This window comes from Manacus vitellinus, unplaced genomic scaffold (assembly GCF_001715985.3).
Source record: "Manacus vitellinus isolate BGI_N305 unplaced genomic scaffold, ASM171598v3 scaffold_99_pilon, whole genome shotgun sequence".
NCBI classification, from domain to species: Eukaryota; Metazoa; Chordata; class Aves; order Passeriformes; family Pipridae; genus Manacus; species Manacus vitellinus.
In genome coordinates, this window is record NW_021940916.1 from 618,805 (window position 1) to 628,184 (window position 9,380).

At 52.4% G+C, this 9,380-nt stretch overlaps 1 protein-coding gene across 1 annotated transcript in view; it reads left to right on the plus strand.

The window, feature by feature from the left end:
• Positions 1 to 349: 349 nt before the first annotated feature.
• The window catches only part of LOC103761674, a 19,531-nt gene continuing 10,500 nt past the window's right edge, over positions 350 to 9,380 (plus strand). Inside the window, exons 1-2 of the mRNA XM_029965362.1 lie at positions 350 to 506; positions 8,884 to 8,973. The gene's annotated coding sequence lies outside the window, so the exon portion shown is untranslated. The remainder of the gene's footprint in view (positions 507 to 8,883; positions 8,974 to 9,380) is intronic.

A 9,380-nucleotide genomic window follows, 5' to 3' on the forward strand; every position in this document is an offset into this window, starting at 1 on the left:
CGTCCCATTGGTCACGGAGCTGTCACCCTGACGGGGGGCGGACGCGCCCGCCTCCCGGGTTTGGCGCCCTGGAGCCCGGCGCGAGGCCGATGCTGCCTGACGGCACGGGCAGGCGACGCGCCAGTGCGCGGCGCCATCGGTAGGCGGAGGAAGCCTGGAGAGCCATCTTCAGAGCGGGAAGGAGGCCGGATTGACACCCGGAGCCGCCATCTTGAGTGGGGTCAGGGCATGGGAATCACCGCCTTGGGCGCCATCTTGAATACGGGCAATGGCCCCGGCGTGCACGTTGTGCCGTGAGGGGCTGCGGGGCGGGCTCGGCCCCGCCGCCATGTTGGTGCGGGCAGGGAAGCCGCGGCCGCCGCCATCCCGGATGGGTCGCTCGCCGCGCCGCCCCTCGGGAGCCGCGCGGGGCCGGAGGGTTTAATTACAGTCCCCATCTGTAATCGCAGTTAATGTCTTAAGGATAAAGATTACCCTGTGAGTGAGGGAGAGAGAGATCCCGTGAGGTAAGACATCTCACGTACCTGCTGCTCAGGCATGAGGCAGATCTGTGCCTCCGGTCCCGTTCTGATCGTTTGCTGCCCGAAACAGCTCCATGGCCCCTCAGGGGCACCTCAGTGCGCCATTACATCGGCTTGTCCCACCTTAATGGTTATCATTGCCTGTAGGCCTCACTTCTGCAGGGATTCAGGTAGATTCCGCGGTTTTGGGGCTTGTCAAACCTCTGGAAGATTTGCTTTGCAGATGCTGGGCCACCTATGGTGAATTTAAACCGACTGTGGCGGTTTTGTGTAAGATCCTTTCTGTGGCTCCCTCAGGGTGAGCGGGGCAGGTGTGAGGGTCTGTCCCCATCCCAGGCCCCTGGATGCTGCTGGATCCTGCCCACCACCGCTCCAGGGAGCAGTTCTGCCGTAGATGAAACACTGTTTAAATACGGACCCATGTGAACGCTCAGAAAATTACTTTAGAGTGCAAAGGAAATTTGGGCAGTGTTTCTGCTGCGTGTCAGGTAACTCGGGCAGGTACAGACATGCATTTTGTATTCTTGTCTCTCTCAAGCATACACTTGACACATGAGTAGGGAAAAGAAAAAGTTAGAACTGAAATGGTCTGTCTTCTCCCAAACCCGTGTTGCTGTGCCGAGTCCTCTGGCCAGAGCTCTTATTTCTCAGTGGGGCAATTCTCAGAGGTTTCGGAGGCCAGGATCAGACATCACCTGCCTCCCTCACCCTTGTCCCCATCTGTGAAATGCAGGAGCTTGCCTTGGCCTTGGATCTTACCAGGAGCTGGGAACTCTGATTCCCAGATCTTTGACTTACTGAGCTCCCAGTTAAAATCCAGGAAAAGTATGTTCTGATCTATTGCTAAAGGCAAATAAAACTGTCTGAAACCAGGTTGTTTACTGGGTCGTGCATTTGAAAGGCTCAGCTGCTGCCTCAGATAAGAGATTTACAACTTCGATGAGACAAAGAATAGGAAAATGATGGGATTATGGATCCAGTGTAGCTGAGAGCCAGAGAGATAAAGTGATGTGATCAAAGAGAGCAGGAATTTAACAGCCAACACAAGCTTCCTGCACTCCCTTGATCTGTGCCTGGTTTAAGGTGTGTTTCCCGTGGAGGTGTTTCACTTCATCTTCCCTTCAGAATGATTTTATTTCTATACTGTAAGTAAGGGATCCCTCCATGGTAGAGGATGCTGTGGAGACAGAATCCCTCCTTTTTTTTTTTCTTTTCTTTTTTAAATATGGGCTATTTCAATACCCCTAAAGAAGAGCCCCCTGAACATGCCACAAAGACTGAAAATATTCATTAATGCTCAGCCAGGATCTGATTTTCTAGTGGCTGCTGACATGAGTTTATGGCATGTGCGGGTATCCCAGGTGCTTTCCAGGTATCTATGGTGGAACAGTGAGAGGTGGATGCCAGCACAGGATTCCTGATTTCCAAAGGCCTGTCCTCTGCAGGTGTGGTCTGACTTAAAAGACTTGTTAAGGTTTGTGCAACTCGCTCTGATTTTCCACAGTTCTGGCAGAAATTTTGATTGTGCAACATTTTATCAGTTGTTTTCCTGCAACATGAAGAGAATTTTTCAGGCAGCATCTGCTCAGGGAGCAAAGTGACCAGAGATACTGTTGGGGCTTTCTCTGGGCCAAACAGGAAAATACATTTAAGAACAAGATCACACTTGATATAAAAACCCAGCGGGGAGCAGGACCTGCCCCTGTGTGTCCTTGTGTTTGTTTTGAAAAACAAACCCAGATGAAAATGGCCATGTGGAAAAAAAAAAAAGAGGAGGGCAAAGGGAAAAAAATGAACCAGTTTGTTTTGTAGGATCCTGCAGCAGCGTCCCACCCTCCAGCTCCGGTTCCTCCGCTGGGAAAGGCCTCTGGGGCACACCCAGCTTTTCTCTTTTTGAGCCCTTCCTGCCTGTGTTATCTCTTGGCATTTAATTCACCACTAGAGAAGAAAAACCTTCTGAAACAAAACGGAGCTTTTCCTGCCTTTTCCCTTTGTATTGTTAAAACAACCCTGCGGCCTGTGCAGGGTCACGGACACTTCTCTGCGTAACTGTGTCCTTTGCAATCTGGCAGAACTCTTCCCCTTCTCCTTCCTCTTCCACCCCATGTTTCTGTCAGCAGTTTGAAAACCAGAAACCCTCCTAAAACACGGCCCCAGTTCAGGAGCCTGAAGCCCTGGGCAGAGTGGTGCATCCTAGATGCTGGTGTCAGTGACAATTGCTTTCCTGGAAGTTCCTCTCCTGTCCCATTATTCCCAGAACTCTGCAAGGCCCTAAACCAGGGAACTCTTTCCCAGATAACTGCTGCTTGTATATCCCAAAGAAACCTGGGAGCTAGAGGGTGCTTCTCTTTGTCTCTTTTATTTATTTCCAGCCCTTTTCAGCGAACACGGCGGTTTTGTTTCAAAGCATACTGGCAGCTTTAGCAACGTCTTAGGGTGCCAGAACATTCTTCTGTGCATGGCTGAGGATGCCACATCACAGCTCTGGGAGGGGTTAGTGCAGAGCAGGCGGGGCAGGAGCGGAATCCCCGCGGGGTTTGTCAGTCCAGCAGATGTGTCCAGCCCTGACCCTCAGCCTCCCCTGCTCGTGCCCAAGGGAAGGAGCGAGGAGAGGGACCCAAAGCCCCTCTGCAGCTGGGGTGGTTGGAGGAGGAGTGGGCACAGGGAGGGCTGCAGGAGAGCTGGCTGGGTTTGTTCCAGCCCTGGGAAAGGTGCAGCTCTTCCCTGCAGACATGTGGCTTTCTGAGCAGGACACTGCCTGAGTGAGGGGGGCGTTTCTTCCACTGATCCAGGAGAGTTTGGCAGCATGGAGTATTACCAAGGAGTGTTCTGATTGGTAATGGGTAAATAAAGGGGCTTGGAATTGAGCTTAATATCCTGTCAGCAATAAACAGAAGTGTTCTTGGAGAGGGACTTTTTACAAGGGCCTGGAGTGCCCAGACAAAGGGAAGTGGCTTCAAACTGACAGAGGGCAGGGTTAGGTGGGATATTGGGAAAAAATTCTTCCCTGTGAGGGTGGTGAGGCCCTGGCACAGGTTGCCCAGAGCAAATGTGGCTGCTCCATCCCTGGAAGTGTTCTAGGCCAGGTTGGATGGGGCTTGGAGCCTTGTCTAATGGAAAGTGTCTCTGCCCATGGCAGGAGGGTGGAATGGTTTGAGCTTTGAGGGTCCCTTCCAGCCCAAACCAGTCTGTGATTCTGTGATTCCTAACCCGTGTCTGGGCTCTGGGAGCGAGGTGTCTGTGACAGCTCTACCACTGCAGCGACATGAGGCCTCCTGTGCAGATCCAGAGCTGAGCAGCTGAGAAACACTCTGCGAGCCAGGAGAGCTGCACCTGGGGCACAGTTGGTGTTGCCATTGCACACTCTGAGTTCCCTTTTTACAGAGCTGCCAAACTGCAGCTGCAGGTATTTCGTGCTGCAAGCACCTACATCAACTTCAAATTTCAGGTAGAATCAGAAGAGCTCACAGTTTACACCTTTCCTTCTTTCTAATCCATGACATGAGAGACTTCTCTGTATTTGTGCTGTTCCTCCATGTTATTTCAGCACTTCCCTGTCCCCAGGCTCCTCCCGATGCTCGGGGCTGACTCATTTCCTGTGCAGGACAAACCAGCCATTTCCTGGCTCTTCAACACAGGACTTTTTTTCCCTTCCAGTCGGGGTTGGAGTGGTGAGGATTAAGCTATAGTTTGAGTAATCCATGGTTTGATTGACCTATGGTCTGATTCACTTGTCTCTTCACTGCAGCCTTCCCCAGAAACCACCTGGCAGCACCTGTGCCTGCTCACCTGGGCCTGCTCACCTGGGCCCCCAGCTCAGTGATTTGGGCCGTGGCATTAAAGTAATCACAGCAGCCCAGCTCTAACAGTGCCATCCTTTCAGTCACTGCAAACCAGGTCTTCTCTTAATTAGATCCATTTCAGCTCATAATAAACAGGATGTTAAAAAAGAACCACAGGGCAAAGCCACTGATATCACAGCACAGATCTAAGCCAGAAATTCTAAGTTACCGCCTCAGCGCTACCAAAATTGCATATTGACATTTGAGAAATCCAGGTGATACCTGTGTTTGTGTTAGACACAGGTTACCAGAAGGCTGGGTTGGTTCCTGTATTGATTCTGTGCCCATCATTCCAACTCTTTCCTCCAACACGTGCTCCCAATTTCCTGAGCCACTCTTTATTCCCACCCCACGCTGTGACTAACTCAAGGACAGCTTGCAACATTGACACTGTGGAGCTCAGACATTGCCTGGCCACTGCCATGCCAGCCTGAGGTGTCACAGTTCTTTTGAGCAGCTTTTTACTGCTGGATTTTTAATTATTCTTTTAATCCTACTTGAACACTTGGATTCATCAGCCTGTCACAGACCTGGAATGTTTGGGAAGAAACTCTGCACAGTAGGGATGCTGCTGCTGGAGTCTGAATGGAGCACATGTGGAGGGCTGAACCCTGAATAATTCATACCTGTAATGATTTATTCATGCCCAGAGCTGGATACCTCCCTGTGACTTTCCATTATCTCAGAGAGAATGCAGGTTCCGATTCCACTGCCCCAGCCTGGTGCCAGCTCCTGGGCTGGACTTGGAGCAGGGGGGCTGATGTCTCTGCTCAACACAAGTGGGCAACTCCTGCCCTTTCAGTGCCACAGCCGTGGCCCCTGACACCCAAACTGAAATGTAGGGACAGGTCCTTGCACATTCCTCAGAAAGGACAGTGGGCAAGCAAGCAGGTAAAGGTCTTTTCCACAGATACATGGGAACTCTGCACTCACAATGCAACATATTCTGAGCATGGAAAACAGGCCCTGACTCACTGTGATGTGACACCACAGAGCTGAGCTCACTCTCCATGAGAAATTGCAGTTTTGTTTCCCACTGTAAAGTTACAGACTCTGACACAGTTGATGCCACATTGCAGGATCGTTTCCTGCCCTCCCAGAAACCTTGCAGGAAAGTCTGGACAAAGAGCAGCAGCTCAGGCTCATCTTTCCTGCCTGCTGTGGGCTCTCAGAAAATGCTATCAGGAGAGGCTTGCAGGCCCACGCTCTGAGTTCCTGACCCGGGTGAGGATTCTGCAAGACATTCAAATTCCATCTGTCTAGAAAGACTGAAAGATGATCCCGCGTTTCAGAGACTCTCCAGACCTGCAGACGGCACTACCCCTCACTGCCTGGTGTGAAATTTCCTAATTGTTTAACCTGTAATCCTGACTTCTTTTGTCCTTGGAATAGGCTCTACATCAGCATAATCAAAAATGTCAAACAGGCTTGAGAACCTCTCCAAGTTGCTAAAAATGAATGTGAGTTTCCTCCCTGCAGACTTGCTTCGTCTCTCCCTTGCTCTGGCCTCAGCTTTCTGAGTGCCTGGTTCCAGTCCCTCAGCATAGTTTGCATTCCACTGCCAAGAATGAACATTTATTTATACAAACAACCCTCCTTCCAAGCACATCTCCCTCTATCCCGGGGCAGGGAAGTAAACACCATTTCTGGTCTGTCTGTAGCTCCAGCTCCGCATTTCCTTTTTGCTTTAGTCAGGGCCTTGTTTGCAGGGAAAGCTGAGTGCTGTTCCATCACTTTGCCATGTCTCAGGTCTGCTCAGCAGTGGCCTGGGAAGCTCCTTTGCTTCCAATGATTTGATTTTGTGACCCTCTAAGGAAGGTGCCAGTTTCCCGACCAGCCCCTCGGGGTGGCTTGCTGGGTCAGCAGCAGTTTCCAGAGCTGGGACCCGGGGGGCTCTGCAGGACTCCGGGAGTGCTCGGCCCATCATACCTGCTGCTCTCCCAGCTCACCATCCCCTGGTGTTCCCCAGTAGGTTACTGGGCTGCTGTACTTGCGCTCCCAGCAGCGCTGTGACACTGGGAGGGAGCCCGGAGGGAACTGGACCCAGGAGAGCAGCGCTGAAGGGGCGAGGGGAGCCAGCTGCAGCTCATGCATTATTGCTACAGCATCTCCATCGCTCACCTGCCAGGCTCAGGGATTGTTCCTGAAACTTTAGCTCAGCCCCTCTGTCCACAGGTGTCTCCCGTTGCATCTGCCATTCTAAATGGTTGTGGCACAGATGCCAGCTGACTCTGGACAGGGGAATGTCACAGTGGAGCGCAGGTCATTGAAATGAAAAAGGGCCCTGACAGACAGGCATCTGCAGAGCACCTCCAAGTGCTCCCTCAGATGTGGAGCCTGCCTGCTGCTCACCCCTGCTGTGAGCACTGGGTTTTACTGGTACAAATTGCAGCAACATTTGAAGAGGTGTCCACAGTCTAAAGGTGTGTGTGTCCCTCTGTCCCTCCCCAGGCATGTGGATCACACGGGGGGGTGTGACCCCCCCAGCACACAGATCACACAGGTGTGAACAGCCCAGTCAGTACTGGCTGTATGTTCCTGTGTTTGTGTGTGTGGCCCCTCCATCTGTGCCATGGTTCCCCTGGGGCTGAGGGGGACATGAGAGACCCCAAAGGCAAAAGGAACACAAGGTCGGGAGGGATTTTCCAAAGGCTGCTCCTCTTCCCCAAATCCTGCGTTTTGTGCCACGTTTGTGGCTCAGTGCAGCTGAGTTGAACTGCTTGTTTCCCCAGCGAGTCAAGAACAGCCGTGTCCGAGCACAGCTGGCTCGGAGGGGACCGGGACAGCCGCGGTCTGTGCCCGCCGTGAGCCCCATTGTGAGCCCGGCCAAGAACGACATCACTTCCCCAGGGCTGCAGCTCTATTAAACACAAAGCTCCAAATGATTTCCTACTTGGATCAAAGCTGTGTTTGTTCCAGTGGCACTTCAGTTTAAAAGGCAATACTGGGAATGAATGAATCCTCCCCAGCGGCAGCTGCTGAGGCTCAGTTGGTTTGTCAGTGCTGTAATTATGCCATGGATGTCTAGTGTTTGCTGCCCCGTAAGTTCCTGAAGGATGTTGTGCAATGGAGCAGTGCAGGGAAGCCTTGCTCCCAGGCTAAGGGGCTTTTGCTTTCATGGTGTGAAGGCTTGCTCATGTTTCAGGTGGTGAAAGTGTTCAGAAATCTCACGGTCTGATTCCAGAATCAAACCCAGAGCCTTCTGGATCAAACTGGATTGAAATGTATGAAGAGACCCAGTGGCCTATGGCCAGAACCCTGGAATTGGTGGTTTGATTGTAGGCTGGGGTCTGGGTGAGGAACCTGCTCCCTAAATCTTGTCTGGGTTGTACAGCAGATGCTCTGTGTGACAGACAGGAGGTGGAGGAAGCCCTCCAGAGTATGAAATTAAGCACTAAAAGAACACAAAGGCGGGAACAGCAGCATGTGAAGTCAGGGAGAACTGAGAGCATTGGAGATGCCAAAGGAACAAAAGAAACCCAATATCCTTCAGGAGGTTTAATATTTAATTGGTGAGCTCTCTGATACCAGGGCAGTGAGTGTGGTGGACAATGACAGGAGCCATGGAAGGGGTGCCAAGTGTCCCCCGTGGGGCCCCAGCACCCCCAACACACAGGCACAGAGGCTCCTTGTGTGCAGAACCATCAGTTCTGTGCACAGCTCCCTGCTCTGTCCCACAGCACTGAATTCCTGGTTCTGGGTAAAACCAGCATCGACATGGCCCAAAGGAGACTCCCACTGCGTGGTGGCAGGTCTGAATGTGCTGCTCCTGCTGCCTCCTGTGCAGGTACTGCCCACACCTGCAGCCCAGAGGAGCATTTCCATGAGCTCACACACACTCCCTGTGGAGCTGAGTTCCATCCATCAGGACAGCTCAGCTTAATTTTCTTGCTTTAAGGTCAGGGCTCAAAAAATACGTAACAATACTTTATTCATTGAGAAAATACTTCATTTCATATTGCAAGGTGACCAGTTCCTTCTGCAGCAGAAGGATCCTTGCCTCAGGGAGGGGGTGTGTGTGTGGGGGGAATTGCCCCTTTTGAGGCATTTCAGCCAAGAACTCCAGATCCAAACCCACCCGTTAGCTCCTGTTTTCTGGAATCTGTCGAGTGGAGTTGATGGTTTACTCTTGCTCACGCTCTGGGCAGGGTGGTAGGGCTGCTGCAGGAGTCAACAGCTCTCCCAGATCCCATGCCAGAGCATGTGTTTCTTGTCCAAACCAGCAGCCACGTGTGCCAGTGCTAAGGCTTGCTGCCTCTCCCAGGAGACAGGTGCCATCCAGCTGTGGGGTTTTCATCTGTGAGGCTCTCAGCTCTGCTCTCAAAGAGTAGGGGACAGCAGTGGGGAGCCACTGCCTCTCACTGGTACGTCTCAGGTCCTGCTGATCCCGGCTGCTGCCCCAGGCAGCCACTCAGGGCAGAGAGCTTTGCTCATTGCTTCCATCCCACCCGAGGGATTGGCAGGCTGCTTTGAGATCCCTTTCCTAGCTAACTAACACCTCTCTCTCCCCTCTCTCCTAGGCTGCCCTGTGCCCTGGGTGAGATCCTGTCCTTTGGCAGTGCTGTGCTCCCTGGGAGGCTGCCCAGGGCGTCCACGTGATCTTGGAGCAGGTAAGGGAGACAGTGGCACTTCAGAACAAGGACACAGTAGGACACTGAGCAGGAGCCAAGGCTCCAAAGGTGGGAGCCTGCAAGTCATCCAGATGTCCCATGGCATCCCCGGAGAGCACAAACCAATATATTTGCCTGTGGCCAAAATCCTGGGGTGCTGTGCCGGGAGATATTTTGTGGGGGACAGGCACTTTGGGTTCCCTTTGGACTCCCCGTGCCAGAGACCCAGCAGGGACTGGAACAGGCCATCCCGAAGCCAGGGAGCTTCCCCTCCCCTGCAAGGTACTTTGTTACCAACAAAGTGGTTTCTCCTGCCTCGGGGAGCCATTTCCCATCACATCCCAGCAAACCTCCATAAACACCTGAAGGGCAGAAGTGAGCACAAGTGTTTGCCTGGTGCTGGTGAG